The sequence below is a fragment of the Myodes glareolus genome, chromosome 11 (assembly GCF_982192425.1).
Source record: "Myodes glareolus chromosome 11, mMyoGla1.1, whole genome shotgun sequence".
NCBI classification, from domain to species: Eukaryota; Metazoa; Chordata; class Mammalia; order Rodentia; family Cricetidae; genus Myodes; species Myodes glareolus.
Window position 1 is genome coordinate 7041568 of NC_142036.1, and position 15596 is coordinate 7057163.

Consider the following 15596-nt stretch of genomic DNA (forward strand, 5'->3'; position numbering starts at 1 on the left):
CCACTATGCCTTATGGATTCCTCTTGAAATCTTCCAATAAGTCTCTCTCCCAACTTCATGACTTCTTTTGTATCATTAATTAATAACCCAATGAGTACAATCAGTGTTATCTATACACACATAGGTGGAGTCATTGACTAGTACATAGGAATCCTTCAGAAAAACTCCCAAAAAATTGATTATATTTTACTCATCATTAATCAAATAACAATGGATTCTCAAAATGATTTGTGTCCTCAAGGGTTTTTATCCATCCATGTTATAGTTGCAAAAGTTGTTACACCATCTTTATTACTAAGAATAGTGCACAATGCACCAACATGTATGTGTTATCCTTAGAGGAAAACTTATGGAATTCAATTTTAGTGTACTACTGTCATGTGGGTTCAATTAGTCAAACGGGTGTTGATAAGCTTTGCAGTAGACTCCTTTACCTCTCCAGGTACTTTACAAGCTCTCAGCTCTCACAAAACAAAATTATCTCAATGGTATTTATAGACATATTTTCTCTCAAATTACATTGCTCATTTTTGTCTTACTTGTTTTTTTGCCTATGTAACATGATTATATAGAATTTTGTATGTGCTTGTGTGTATGTATTATTTTACTTCACTTTGGTTTTAACCCATTTTTAAAATAGTTTTTGTCTATTTGGGTTTTTTTCCTAAAAAGAGAAAATCAGATTATGGAGTTGGGTAGGAAACAACTAAGGAAAAATCTGGGAAGAATAGGTAGAAAGGAATCAGTGAGCAGAACACATTGCATGAAATTTGTCAAAATGTCTGTAAAGAACAAATAAAAATAGAATAAAATAAACAAGAAAACACAAATCCATAAAAAGTTTAACAAAGAATCTTTATTGTGTTTAAGCAAGGAAACATCACTTGTCAATCACATCAGTTGTAGGTCAGCTATTGGACTCAAGAATGGTAATCACAGAGGACAGAGAGCTCCTTTGAAACCAACCTCATCTCTCTACTGGGGATAATTGACTCTTTTCTGACCCCTGATGGTCCTGTGCTCCCCTGCACTATGGTTTCTCATGGTTTGCACTGTCTCCCTTGAACAGTAACACATCCCTACAACTTCAGTCTCACAGAGCTCCATTGCAGGGAGGAATGGCTCTTGTTTACCTGGAGATGCTGACTAGAAGTTTGAGAGATTGATTTTAAGATGTCCTATACTATCATCAATGGCTTTCTCAATGGCAAGCTCCTCCCTGACGACAGTGCTCTAACAGTTCCCACTTGTGGTAAGGTGACAACAGAAGAGAAAAAAAGCCTTGACTACCTTCATTAGACTATACCTGGACAGAGCACCTGATGTCAGGGAACCACAATGAATCTTAAGTTCAGATGCAGCCCCCCATAGATCCACTTAAGAATTCCTGAGGCATGCAGGTAAAGTGACCAACAGAAAGAAGAAAACCCACTGTTGTACTCAAAGAAAAGATAATAAATCCAGAAAAATGAACTCACATTAAGAAGGAAGAAAAAGTAAATAAAATATATGCCTTGACTCAATCTGTTTCCCACATTACATTTAAAATAATGGGGGGGTAATCCTTGACAAGGATCCTCAAGGGTGTTGGATATCTCTGCTTACAACGATTTATATCTCCATGTCTACTATTCCAAGTCCAGAATCCTCTTATCCTAGGACAAGGCATGTGTTAATTATGATTCTCAGAATTTGAACATTTCCATGGAAGAGAAATGGATTTGGAATATGCTATATAGGAATAGTACAGCCAATAGTTCTATGTAGGTATATGTGTGTTTAATTAAAAGGTTTGAAGCAAAGCTGCAATGTTAAAAAATACATACTAAATAAATTTAGGATATTCATGTATATTTTGTTCTGAATAGGTCATAAATCAGATACACCTAATTCTCTAGGGTAGAAGGAGCTGAGACCAGACTTATGTATGTCTTCCCTTCTATCACTTGTCAGAATTGATATGATGTTTTGTAGTTTGTTAGTTCACTGGTCAACATCCTCTTCTCAGTGTAGAGGAATTAATGTCCCTACAATTTATGGAGACATTCTCCTCTTACAATATAAATCTTCCACAAAAATCTGAGCTTTATGATAATATGAATAGATACTATGAGCTTTTTCTCCTGAATTAAAGTAATATTAAGATTGTAATATGTACATATCTGGTGCAATGAACTTGAAAGTGAATGGAGGTTTCCTTGAATATATCATCTATTGATTTCTATCATTTCCCCATTCTCCCTTTATTCTGAGGACTATTTTCCAATCTTTATGGCTGGACTATGTTTTTATTAACCCCTAGCAGTTCCTGATGTAACTGTTCTATATTTTATTCTTCTAAACACCACTTAATGACCTGAGCACCACTTTCACAGTCCTTAGGACCTCCACAAGGATGTTTGCTTCTGGCTGCCTGCTCACATGTCCTCATTCCAATTTTACTTAATGATGAGAGAAGCGCACACATGCACCGAGGGGAATGCATTTATTTATGGGGCAATTTAAGAAATTAAATTTTTGTATTCTACAATGTGGCTGCAAGCAATCAAAATATGATTTTCAAAACTCACAGTAGATACCTTTACATGCCCAACAATTTCACAGACTCTCAATCTGTCTTTGTGTTTGGCTGGATTTGTTCATGTCTTGTGCTGGAAACTATTGTGATTGTTAGCTCACATGTGCAATGGTCAAGGTAAGTGGTAACATTAGAATTCCATGAATTTCTGCCCTATATTCTGTATCTTACATTCTTTCCAGTGCCTCTTGGTAATGATCATTGTGCTTCAGGTAGGAGGTTTAATGATTCATCTGAGATTGTGTACTCAATCATCCATTTTCAGCACTTTGAGTAGTCATGAATGTCTGCATTAATCATGAAACACAGCACAGAAGAAATTCTGGGATCAAGGCTGAGAGCAGCATCAACTTACTGAAAATAGACATAGATATTTTTAAGACAGTTTGACAATATGGCCATTAGCAATACAAGTAGGAACTACTAGGTAAGTAGTATGTCACATCCAGTCATGGGTATTTTTTAATTTGTTTACCAAGGATTAATATATTCCTATGAATCTGAAAACAAATCCAAGTAGAAAGTAATCCATTATTACATAACTACTAGGCACCAGTGGATACATCTTAGCTGAAGTCTGATATTGTAGATCATGAGATCTGCTAATGTGTAAGATTATTGATGTCTTTTCTCTCCCTTCTGGCTGTATAACACATTTCTGCACTAGAAAACTTACCAATCAGCGAGAATTTCCTGTTCAGTTCAATGTTGGGGAAAGATTGTTTACAGGTTGATGTAAGAATAAATTAGTGTAGTTACATGGAAAATCAGTTTGTAGATTGTCACCAAAATTATTCAACAAAATTATGCGGTGTCCCAGCCATATCCCTCCAAGCATGTGCTCAAGGACTCTTTATCTTTTTAAGAGTAAGTTCTGTGTCCATGTTTATTGGTGTTCTATTATCAGCGACTGGAAGATGGAGCAAATCTATATTTCCAGAAAAAGGACAAATAAATAATGAAAATGTTGGCTGTATGAAAAATGGAATAATAAGCAGTAGTAAAATACAAACTAAGAAATCTATAGATAAGTGGATGGAACTGGAAAAATATGCTGAGTGAGGTCTCTCTAGACCATAAAAACAAATGCTACATGTTCTCACTTATATGTGATTGCAAGATGTGAATATTATGTTTGTGTCTTTCATTTATATAAACAAAGAGACTTAAAATTGGCCATTGGAGTTTGAGGAATTAAGGTAAAGGATATACTAAAATATAGATAAAATGAAAGGCAATCAGGAAAACACAGGAGACAGAATTTCAAATTTGAAATCATTTGCAAAATTGAGACATTAAGTGATTGTGTAAGAGAAACACAATTTATGTTGTAAGAAAATCATATTAGAATGGGGATCCTGAAGCATAAGTAAACATATAAATGCAAAGGATACAGGATGCATTTGCATGACATAAGAAAGCAAGACCATGAACGTAAAGAAATGTAGACTATGGAGTAAGAGAAATGTAAATCATAATGTCATTTTTATAACAAATTTTCAGGAAATAAGGAAGATTTCCTAGATGCCTTATTTTACATTTGAGATTTTCTATGTATTGACTGAATAAAGTTTGTGTTCAGATTTTGTGTGGTTTTATGGATCTGTTGATACAGGATTGTCATCAAAAATATATTTTAAAGAAAATTGTATGAAGACAAATAAAATATAGATAAACTTGTCATTTAGTTATTAGCATTGCACCTGTGGGTTTTCTGATCATGTTCTATGGATATAAGAGATATATGCTTCCAAAAATATGTTAGACAGCTCATAGATGAGATTTGTAGACGATGAGGTATGCTACTGTATAAGATCCTTGATGTCTTTTCTCACCCTTCAGGTTCCCTAGCTCCTTGCTACACAAGAAAAATGACCCAACAGGGAGAATTTTCTGTTTAGTACAAAATTGGTTTCTAATTAACTAATGAGTGTTTGAACACAGATACCTGCATGGCTGAGCTGTTCTGCTCCCAGAAACCCTGAGTTATTAATGAACACCTCTGTTTGGGCACAAGACAGCTTTCTGCCTTTTGTTATGGTGATTCCACCTTTAAACAAGGTTCCAGCTGCAGGCCCTATATGCCTGCCCCTCCCAACTGCTTCTGGCCTTAGGCTCCGCACCTGTAATCCTATTCCATTGCTCCTGATGGGAGGGGGCCGTGCCCTTTTGCCCTCTTGCCCACTGGTATAAATACCCGACTTGAATTTAATAAAGTGGCCATTTACTGTTTGGTGAATGAGCTTGGTCTCTTGTGTGTCTGTGTGTTTAAACCCTTAGGTCAATTGTCCATTCTCGTGGACTCGGTTCAGGAAAGCGCATGCCTGGATCGGGTGTGGGTATTCACAGAAAAGTGTGGAGGTTAACAGCTTTCTACTATAATAATTGGGGAGATCCCACAGGTGTTCAAAACAGTAATAGTTATTGCCAGTGTTCTTATTTGTCTACAGTAGCTCAATAGTTAGACCTTGTTTCTGAAAAAGAATTTAAAATGTGAATAAATCTTAAAATCTAAAAGTGGTGCATAACCCCAAGGAAAGAGTGTCTTCCAGACACCACAGGACTGATGCACATATGAAGTCACAGAGACTGGAATGCATACTGAGTCTGCACAGATTCGATCCTAATGGGGTCCCAGTGTTCAGAACAGGCTTTCATCCCTTAACCAAGAAGCTCCATAATTGATTCATCCTTGCAATGGAAATGTTTGTTTTCTCCATTGGAGTATTATTGGGTGTATTTACTTCACTCAGGACAGGACACAAGCCTTGCAACAGAAGGCTAACACAGAATAAATGCAATATTTTACAGATATTTTCTCTGATTTCACATTGTGCATTATTTCTTCAATCTTACTCATCTTTTACCTATATAAAATAGTTTCATAGTTGAGTGTTGTTGTGGGTTAATGACTGTAAGTTCCTGTTTTTGTTTCTTACATTAATGCTTTTCTATTTTAATTTTTCTTTTTTGACTGTTGCTTTCTACAGAGAAAAGGAGAGAGTGTGAAATTGGGGGAGGTTCAGTAATCAGAATATGTTGTAATTTTTTTTTCAAAAAATTATGAAATAAATAAAACTGAATAAAATTTTAAAAGAATATACAAACCCATGAGGAGTTTGACAAGGAATCTTCACTGTGTGTGACCACGAAAACATCATATTTTAATCACAGCTGTTGCAGGTCAGTTAACAGACTTTAAGAAAGGAAACCACAAAGGATACAGAAACCCTGCCACACTTCTCCGCATCTCTGTAATGGAGATTCTTAGCTTCTTTGTGCCCCCTCCTGCTCCTTTGTTGCATTACAATTTGATATGTCATGGCTTACATTGAACTTGCACAGTCTGGTTTAACTTCTAACACAGACATGAAAAACAGTGTTCAGCTGCATATGTAAATGGGTTTTGATTCTCCTGGAGATACTGAAAAGATGTTTTAGAAATTGATTTTATATTTTGCCTATATAATTATGAATGTCCATCTCAAAACTAGGCATCACCCTGGTGACAGTTGTATGTATCCAACTCTAGCAATCCCCCTTTGTAACCACAGGAAAAAACAGAATCTTGGCTGCCTTCATTATACTATAACTGGGGCAGAACACCTGAAGTCAGAGAATCACACAGTCTTGAGCTTAGTTCATGCTCCCACCTATTTCCAGACACAAGAGCCAACAGAAAGAAGAGGCACCACTGTGGTATCTATAGATCAGTTAACAACTTCAGAAAAAATATATAAAGAAGGAAGTAGAAATTTAGTGAATGTGTTGAAAGACATTACTGACTGATCAGATGTTACAGTCTACCATAGTTGAGCAGTATTCTCTAAGCTGGGAAACATGGAGATCTCCCTCCATACAGCACAAGTTTTCTGCTTAGGCTTATCTGGGAGATGTCTCGCGGCACAGAATTCCTGACTAATCTCAATGGTTACCCTTAACACATCTTCCCTTGATGAACTACATAGTAATTAGGCAAGTGCTCTAAAAATTTTATAGGGCCATGTTTCTACTAACTTAACTGTATGATAGAACCTTGCAACTTAATGCAAATCATGGTATCTCCCCAGACTCCCCAATTCTCCATATTGCCATAGCCTGGAATAAAGTTGAGCTTTTTCATCAAAAGCAGTCTCCCAGAGGGCTGTCTCCATTCCTCTTAAAGGCCACTTACACAGCTTTCTTTCAACACTTCTTCCCTTTTGTTGTTTGTTGCCTGTTAGACAACAAACCAAGATGGATAAGAGAACACTCACAGATTGTATGCCATGCCTCAATCTGTTTCTCATGCTGCACATTTGCCAGGGCTCATAAGTATGGTTCCATTCTACCTTGACTCAGTTATGGTCAACAGTTAAAATACCAGACATGGCTAATATCCAGACTTGCTATTTCAGATGTGAAGAGATAGATCTGATTGAACCATATCTGGCAAAAAAAATGTGTTAGTAAATCATTTTAGGAGTTGAATAGTTTCAATTATGAAGAATGTTTTGGAATGTGCTCCCACAAATGAGACAGAATAACAAAACTATGTAAGATTTTGTGTGCATGTATGGTTAAATATCAGAAATGGAGTTTCACAGAAGAAAACAAAAGTGTCTGCTATAGAAACTAAAACTCTTCACATAGGTTTTGATCTAACTTCAGGATCACAAATCATATGCACCTAATATTTCAGGATAGAAGAAGCTGGCATCAGTCCAATGCATGGCTTCCCTTCATATACAAATTTATATGATGTCCTCTGGACTGTCAGAACACTGAGAAACAACCTGAGAGGACAATATTCTCTTTTCATTGTAGAGGAGCAGTTATCCCTACAATCCAGGGTGATAGAGGTAGTGGTGCTCCCCTTGGATTTCAACATTTTTTCTATCCTGGGAAAAGTGTATAATGGTGTGCTTCATAGTACAGCATCATGGGATGCTAGTGGCTATCGTGAGTGTGAATGTACAGGAATTTCATATGATTAAGCAGTGTAGATTTACAAAGACATTTTTTTCTCATCACCAAATTCATGAACTAAAGTCTAGACACAGTGACACCATAAAAAAATGGCATGAGCTTTTTTCCTAAGTTAAACTAATGTGAGGATCTCAATACAGGCTAAGGCTGTGCAGTGTGTATGAAACTGGGCAAGATCTTCATTAAAATGCATGCATACATTGATGCCTAGCATTCTCATTCACATTTTTATGTGATTTTTTTTCATATTCCTTTGCTTGGGATAGCTTTCACTCAACAGAATTCTCAGCAGTTCTTTTTGTCACTGAGCTATAAAGGATGATTTTCGACATTACTGAAGGGCCTGAGAACCATTTGCACTATTCATAACACTATTTGCAAAGAGGATTGCTTCTGGAACCTAGTTCTGATCTCCTCTCTCTGAGTCACTCAAAGATTGATACACCATGATTTCCTCAGTGGTCATATACCTCAGGTGCAAGAGCAAAAGTTTGGATATGTTTCTAGAGGTCTGAACAATTTCCTCCAACAAAATTAACAAACAAGGTCTGCAGATTTTTCATCTCAGAAAATTCATGACTTTTCTGAATCAGCGTCATCAAGGACAAGAAAGTTGTTATCTATGTCAAGTAGTGATATCTTGAACCTTCTCAACTGAAGAATGATGTTATGTTCATGGTAAATCACTTACTTTGCCCTGTTTTATAGACAAAGTAAAGAGTTGCGAATTATTGAACAGGAGAATGAGAAAATTGATATAAATGAGTAAATAATGATTCATCTCAGGACTGGGTGACCCTTAGAGCTGAAACAATTTTGAACTTAGTACTGAAACAGGCCTGTGTTTCCAAGAATAGATAATTACTGACAAATTGACTTAGAAAAATTAAAACGGACCAATGGTAGGAAGAGTGTGAATCTTAGAGATCTGCACTGGACCAAGAATCCTGTCCTGATGATGTCATGTAAGACAGTGAGAAATTAGTGGATGAAAACTGAATTGTAATCCTTAATATAAATAACAAAGATTTGTTTGACTGTGTCTGTGCTTGAGTGTATCTGGAAGGGAGCACTATTCTACAGTGATTCTGCCCATGTTGTGATAAAACATCTGAGCAGTAAAACATTTAGAAATCTTTATATATTCCTACTGGATTATAAGAAATGGAATCAACAGTTCAGTAGGAAACTGACAAGAAACTGGAAGCTCTCAAACCAGCTTGTTCATGTGCATGCCAGAGACATTTATAAACATGTTTAGTCTACACACAATATCTTCATATATTGAAAACTTCAATACACAATTTTGGAGGAGGATTCTAGCATTTTCAATTAAATTTTCTTTATTGAAAAAATTGTTTTCAACCAGTACACTCTGGCCATACTTAGTCTTTTTCCCAACTGCTTCTAGATGCTCCTCACCTCCCTACTATCTTTCTTTCCTTCAAACTTTGAAAAACAACCCCATCACTCATTGACTCTCTGAATCTCTATCTCTGTTTCTCTCTCTCTCTCTCTCTCTCTCTCTCTCTCTCTCTCTCTCTCTGTCTCCCACAAACTCACAAAAAACACAAGAATCAGAAAGCAAAATATATAAACAAAAGACCAGCAAGACAAGAAAATGCCAAAATAAATTTATGTGGTTAAAGAACATCTTCAAAAATACCACTCTGATTTATTGATGTTAGTATAAGACCTGTTGGGCAGCACGTTTAATTCGGCCAGTTAAATTCCCAGAAGTACACTAATATTTCTTTGCATGCTCATACCAAGTGCAGATAATTTCTTCATTAGGATAGGGAGTCCTGTTTATTTCTGCTCTTGACAGTAGAATCCCATGTGTCTTGAACTTGTACAAAACCTGTGTATATTTCCACCGTATGTTCATTTGTGCATCAGTTCTATTGTGTCTGGAAGAGAATGTTTCTTTGGATTCATTCAACACCTCTGGCTCTTAAAGTCTTTCATGTTCTTCTTCTAAATCATTTCCTGAGTCATGAAAAGAACATTTGTTTAAGACAACAGATTTATAACTGAGTTGTCCAATATCTCTCATGCTCTATAGACTGTCAATTTGAGATTCATTATGTTATTTCCCATATTATGAAAGAACATGATAGTTGTGTCATGTATGCAGATTAATATGCATATCCAGGCATGTCATTGGGAATTATTTTATTGTTCTATTCCTTTAGCACATTGGCCCTCAACCTTCCTATTGCTGCAGCCCTTAAATATAGTTCCTCAAAAAAACCATAACCCCCTAACCTTAGAATCATTTTGTTGCTATTACATACCTGTGATTTTTGACTATGGATCCGATATGTAAATATCTGCCTTGCAACGTACCTCATATATGAATCCTGTGAAAGAGTTCTTCCATACAAGTGAAAGAGTTGTTCAAATCCCAAAGATGTCATACCCCACAAGTGGAAAACAATGGCTTTAGCATAACATTGGTTTTCCCATAAGAAGCCTCACTACAAGTTCTAGAATGTTCTAGTAGTTTCAAGCATGGTTTACATTCATGGAGTGGTCTTTAAATTCAATCAAAAAATGGCTGATTACTCCCCCAATATTTGTGTCACTGATGAATACACAATCATATCTCACAGGCAGATCAGCATTGTAGGTCACAGATTGTTGTTAGGTTTATTATTAAACTTCTCTGAGAGCATGCCAAGTACCTTCTACTGCTATGAACAGTAGTCAGTAGATAAGACCTCCAGTAAGGTGTCAACTCAAATTCCCCATGATCAGTGAGATACATAAGTGTTGTCTTTAGCAATAGGGATTTATCATCACTTTCTGGAGAGCAACCAATAGACATGGCGATAGCCTGAGGTATTTTGTGATTTACATGAAGTCACTTTGGACAATAATACAATTTATGAATGTTTGTCCAGGAATTCCAATCTTCCAAATATCCAGTAGTTTACTGAATATTGCAATAATTTGGAATCTGCTCTTTGGGGAATTTGAGGCCAAAGACTGAATGTACGAACGTCTCTAAACCACCTGAGTTAGAATCAAGACACCCTTGATACTTAAAAAACTGTTGGAGACCAGCTTGAGCAAAAATACCACTTAACAGTGTGGAGGCATGAAGATTAGAAAAGTCAGTAATGAGTATGAATACATACACGAAAATAATATAATAGAAGCATAAGATAGTATCAGGAGGGAGTTCCAGTAAATACTGAAATTTGCCTGCATTTAATTTTTCATACATGTTTATATCCCAATACAACTGGGGGAAAAGACAAACAACAACTTTAACACAATACAAAAGACAACTGGAACAGTTATTTCCTTTAATACTATGACATCGAGTCATTCTCACTCTGTTTTTTAGGCAGTGAAATCACCCTAGATCAAGTATCATGAAGGCAGTCATTCTCAAGGTGAAAATCCTATTTCAAAATAAGGATGTATAATGCCTGTATTGTAGAAGGAAGACACAGAATGGAGAAGTAGGCGGAACTATTGACTAACTGTCAGCTCAGGCTGTGTCAATGTGCTCTCTGTGCACAGTATATGTAGCAGTATCTGCAGCATACACACTGGTGATCTTAAGAAATGCCCGGTGGTTGGTGAACTTGGAGACTGTGAGTCGGCCCTTTAGGGGTGTTTTGTAGAACTTAGTATCATCCCACCAAATGTTTGCAAACCACTCCAAACCCTTTCCTGATGCTGACGGATCCAACCGATATCTATACCGGAAGTACTCACTGAAAACCCAGAGAAAGAGCAGGTCAGTATGAGATCCTGGGAGAGATGCAACTGCTCAGGGCCAGGTTCCTTCAGCATGACCTGGGAAAGGACAACTGTGGAGAAAGGAAAGCAGAGGATAAGGTTGGAATAGGTGATAATATAGCAGTCTGCCTCTTAGTGAGCCCTGGCACTCACATGCAGGGCAACTCTCAGCAGGAATGAATGAGGAAGTCTGTTGGTGTCTGCACACCAGTGAGTACCCAGACCCATTTTGTCTTTTCAACCCAAGAGAATCCAGGAAAGATTTGCATTCTATGCCAGGCACTGACTTTGATGAAGGACTTAAGTTTTAGGACTCAGGGGGAGCCAGTCTGTCAGTGGAGGCATAGAAGACCTCACTGGAGTTTTCCTTTTCCCCAGGGAAAGTAGCCCACATGGTGGAGCCAGGTATTCAGTGTACAACCCATCACATGAGTATTGTGTGAATGCAGCAGGAAAGAGTAGATGCCCTGGCAGGCTGGCAGATATGAAGTCTATCTATGCATGGAAGAGAGTGATATTACAGTGACTTCTAATCTGTTAATTTCCTGCCTCATGTATTTGAAATTTCTATTTATTCAATATTAGTAGATTCATCTTTATACTGCCCTCTGATTCTTTAAAAACAGTACCAACAGAAAACATAAACTATAGGCAAAGACAAAGTTAGCTCAATTCTCTCAGACCTCGAGCATACTGGAGGAGGGCCAGAAGGACAGAAGACACTGAAAGTCACAACACAGGGCCTAGGATTTTAGTCACTGGTACTGTGATGTTAAAACACAATGTAACTTCCTTTTCTTGCCACTATGGATGTTTTAGAGTTAAGAAAGACAATGATTTGCCTAACTTTCAACACCTTTCACAGTGACTTTGTGGTATGAACATGACTGAAAATGTAGAAAAAAAAAAAACCTGAGTAACTGATTTCCTTAAATAAATCTATGTCAAAAATGATCAACTCATTCTTAGGAATAAACTATCTTCTTGTTTAAATGTCTAAAATTTAAATACATCAAGATGTGTCTAAACCATAAGTTTGCACTTGTCACACGTTCTAGTAACACTGTATAAAGAAACCGAACCCTCAAGGCTAAGAAACAGCTGAGGCACTGAACCCTCATGGAAGGATGGGCAATAAGACCTTCACTTACACGTGGTTCACTTTCCAGGGCATTTCAATGTCACAATGACTTTTCATTTATGATTAAATTATATATATTGAAGTAGGAATGTATTTGACATTATCTCCATGATATTCAAAGATCATCATAAATATCCTCATCAAAGACAGGGAGTAGAATGGTTCCACAAGAAATAAAAAAGGATTCTGCAATGGATGATAACAGGAGCAAAGAGGCTCTTTCCAATGTCTGGCTATTATCTGTAGAGTAGCAGTGAACATTATTGAGTGAGTGTCCATAGTACGATATAGAGTCATTTGTGTGTATTCTCCAGAGTGGTATAGCTGGATGCTGGCTAAGTCAATTCCAATCTTCCTCTGGAGCAGTCACACTGATTCCACAGTGGCTGTAGAGAGTGGGGAGTATGAGGCGTTTATGTTTGCAGCATAAGGGGTTTGGTCACTTCAAAATGGCTCTGCAGCATGCAACAGACAACTGCTAGAATCAAGGTCTCACGGCCACTTGACTGACTCATTACATTGACGAGTCTTGTTCAATTTAGAGGACAGAATCGGGAGATTCCCTTTCCAGCTGCACATTAATGTTTTCCTGTTGGTGGAGACAGGATAGTGATTCATGAAGACAGTATTTTTAATTCAACAGAGGTTTAAATGTCTCTACCATAGAATAGGCCAACTGGATTCATGCTTATGAAGATTATGCCATAGATATTCATAACATAACATTCATATTTCAAGGCAATTTATGTTGGTTACAGGAACATGCCAAACTATCCCTAAAAACTACAGAGATTTCTTACTGAATCAATTCCTTGAAACTATCAAGTATCACAGGATACCATTTTGCTTGTTATTGTTCCAGGTATTCAAAACCAATCACTTTATAGCTCAAGAGTGACTTCATCATATCCAATGGGACGACAAGGATGGTGTCGTTGTCAGAGTAAGTCAGTGCCCGTAAAATCCTGAGACTGTAGGTCAGTATACTGGTTCTCCGAAGGTAGTAAACTTAAGATCAGATTAATATGAATAACGTCAAACATATTCTTAACTGATATGTATACACACTGGGTAAATAAATCAGTTGTATGGAAAGTAATTTAATATTTTTGACAACTTATAAGATTTACACTTTTGTGGTAGTACATTTAAGATGTAAATATCTCTTCCATACTGAGAAACTGAGATTCCGCTACACAACACAGGTAGAATTTAATTTATTTTTTTTCTTTATTTATTCATAAAAATTTCCACTTCCGCCCCTCCTCCCAATAGCCTCCCACTGTCCCTATTCCCTCTCTTCCTCCCTCTCCAATCCTAAGAGCACTCAGAGTTTCCTGCCCTGTGGGAAGTTCAAATTCCTCCCACCTCCCTCCAGGTACGGGAAGGCGAGCATCCAAACAGACTAGGATCCCAAAAAGCCAGTACATGTAGACGAAACAAGACCCAGTGCCATTATCAATGACTTCTCAGTCATCCCCCATGTCAGACACATTCAGAGAATCCAGTTTGATCATATGCTTGTTAAGTACCAGTCCAGCTGTCCTTGGTGAGCTCTCTTTAGATCAGTCCCCATGTATCAGTGGGTGAACGCACCCCCTGCACTCCTGACTTCCTTGTTCACGTTCTCCCTCCTTCTGCTTCTTATTTGGACCTAAGGACTTAAGTTCAGTATTCCAATGTGGGTCTCTGTCTCTATCTCCATCCATCGCCAGAAGAAGGTTCCTTGGTGACATGAAAAATATTCATCAGTATGGTTATGGGCCAAGGCCAGTTCAGGCACCCTCTCCTCTACTGCCCAGGGAACAATCTGGGGACCTCTCCTTGGACCTGGGAACCCCTCTAGAATCAAGTCTCTTACAAACCCTAAAATGGCTTCCTGAGTTGAGATGTACACTTCTGTGCTCCCATATCCATCCTTCCTCCCTCCCCTCATCCCATTTCCCCAACTTTTCCCCAATCCTCCCCTACTCTCTTTTCTCTAACCATCCCCCATTATTTTCACACCCCCAACCCCCATGCACCCAAGGTTGCCTGGCAATCTTGTCTATTTCCAATATCCAGGAGTATAACTATACGATTTTCTTCAGGTTCACCTTCTTATTTAGCTTCTCTAGAATCACAAATTATAGGCTCAAAGACCTTTAATTATGGCTAGAATCTACTTATGAGTGAGTACATACCATATTCTTCTTTTTGTGTCTGGGTTACCTCACTCAGAAAAGCATTTTCTATTTCCATTCATTTGTAGGAAAAATTCAAGATGTCATTGTTTTTCATCACTGAGTAAAACTCTAATGTGTATATGTTACACACCTTATTTAACCATTCTTCTATTGAGAGGCACCTAGATTGTTTCCAGGTTCTGGCTATTACAAATAGTGCAGATATGAACATAGTTGAACAAATGTTTTTGTAGTATGATAGGGAATCTCTTGGGTATATTCCCAAGAGTGGAATTGCTGGGTCCTGAGGTAGGTTGACTCCCACTTTCCTGAGAAACCACCACACTGATTTCCACAGTGGCTGCACAAGTTTGCATTCCCACCAACAATGGATGAGTGTTTCCCTCACTCCACATCCTCTACAGCATAGGCTATCATTGGTGTTTTTGAGTTTGGCTATTCTGTAACATGGTATCTCAAAGTTGTTTTGATTTGCATTTCCCTGATTGCTAAGGCGGCTGAGCATGACCTTAAGTGTCTTTTGGCCATTTGAAGTGCTTCTGTGGTGAATTCTGTGTTCTGTTCAATACCCCATTTTTAATTGGGTTAATTAGAGTTTTAGTGTCTAGTTTCTTGAGTTCTTTGTATATTTTGGAGATCAGACCTTTGTCTAATGAGAGGTTGGTGAAGATCTTCTCGCAATCGGAAGGTAGTCTTTTTATCTTACTGAGAAGGTTCTTTGCTTTACAGAAGCTTCTCAGTTTCAGGAGGACCCATTTATTCATTGGTTCTCTTATTGTCTGTGCTACGTGGTTCTACCTAGGAAGTGGTCTCCTGTGCTTATGTCTTGTAGACTACTTCCCACTTTCTCTTCTATCAGGTTCAAAGTGGTCAGATTAATGTTGATGTCTTTAACCCATCTGGACTTGAGTTTTGTGCATGGTGATAGATATGGATCTACTTTCATTCTTCTACAGGTTGACATCCA

At 37.6% G+C, this 15596-nt stretch overlaps 1 gene segment (V, D, J or C); it reads right to left on the reverse strand.

Annotated features, from left to right (window-relative positions):
• Positions 1-15596, reverse strand: part of LOC148120330 (Ig heavy chain V region 102-like) — a 176082-nt gene that overhangs the window by 19476 nt on the left and 141010 nt on the right.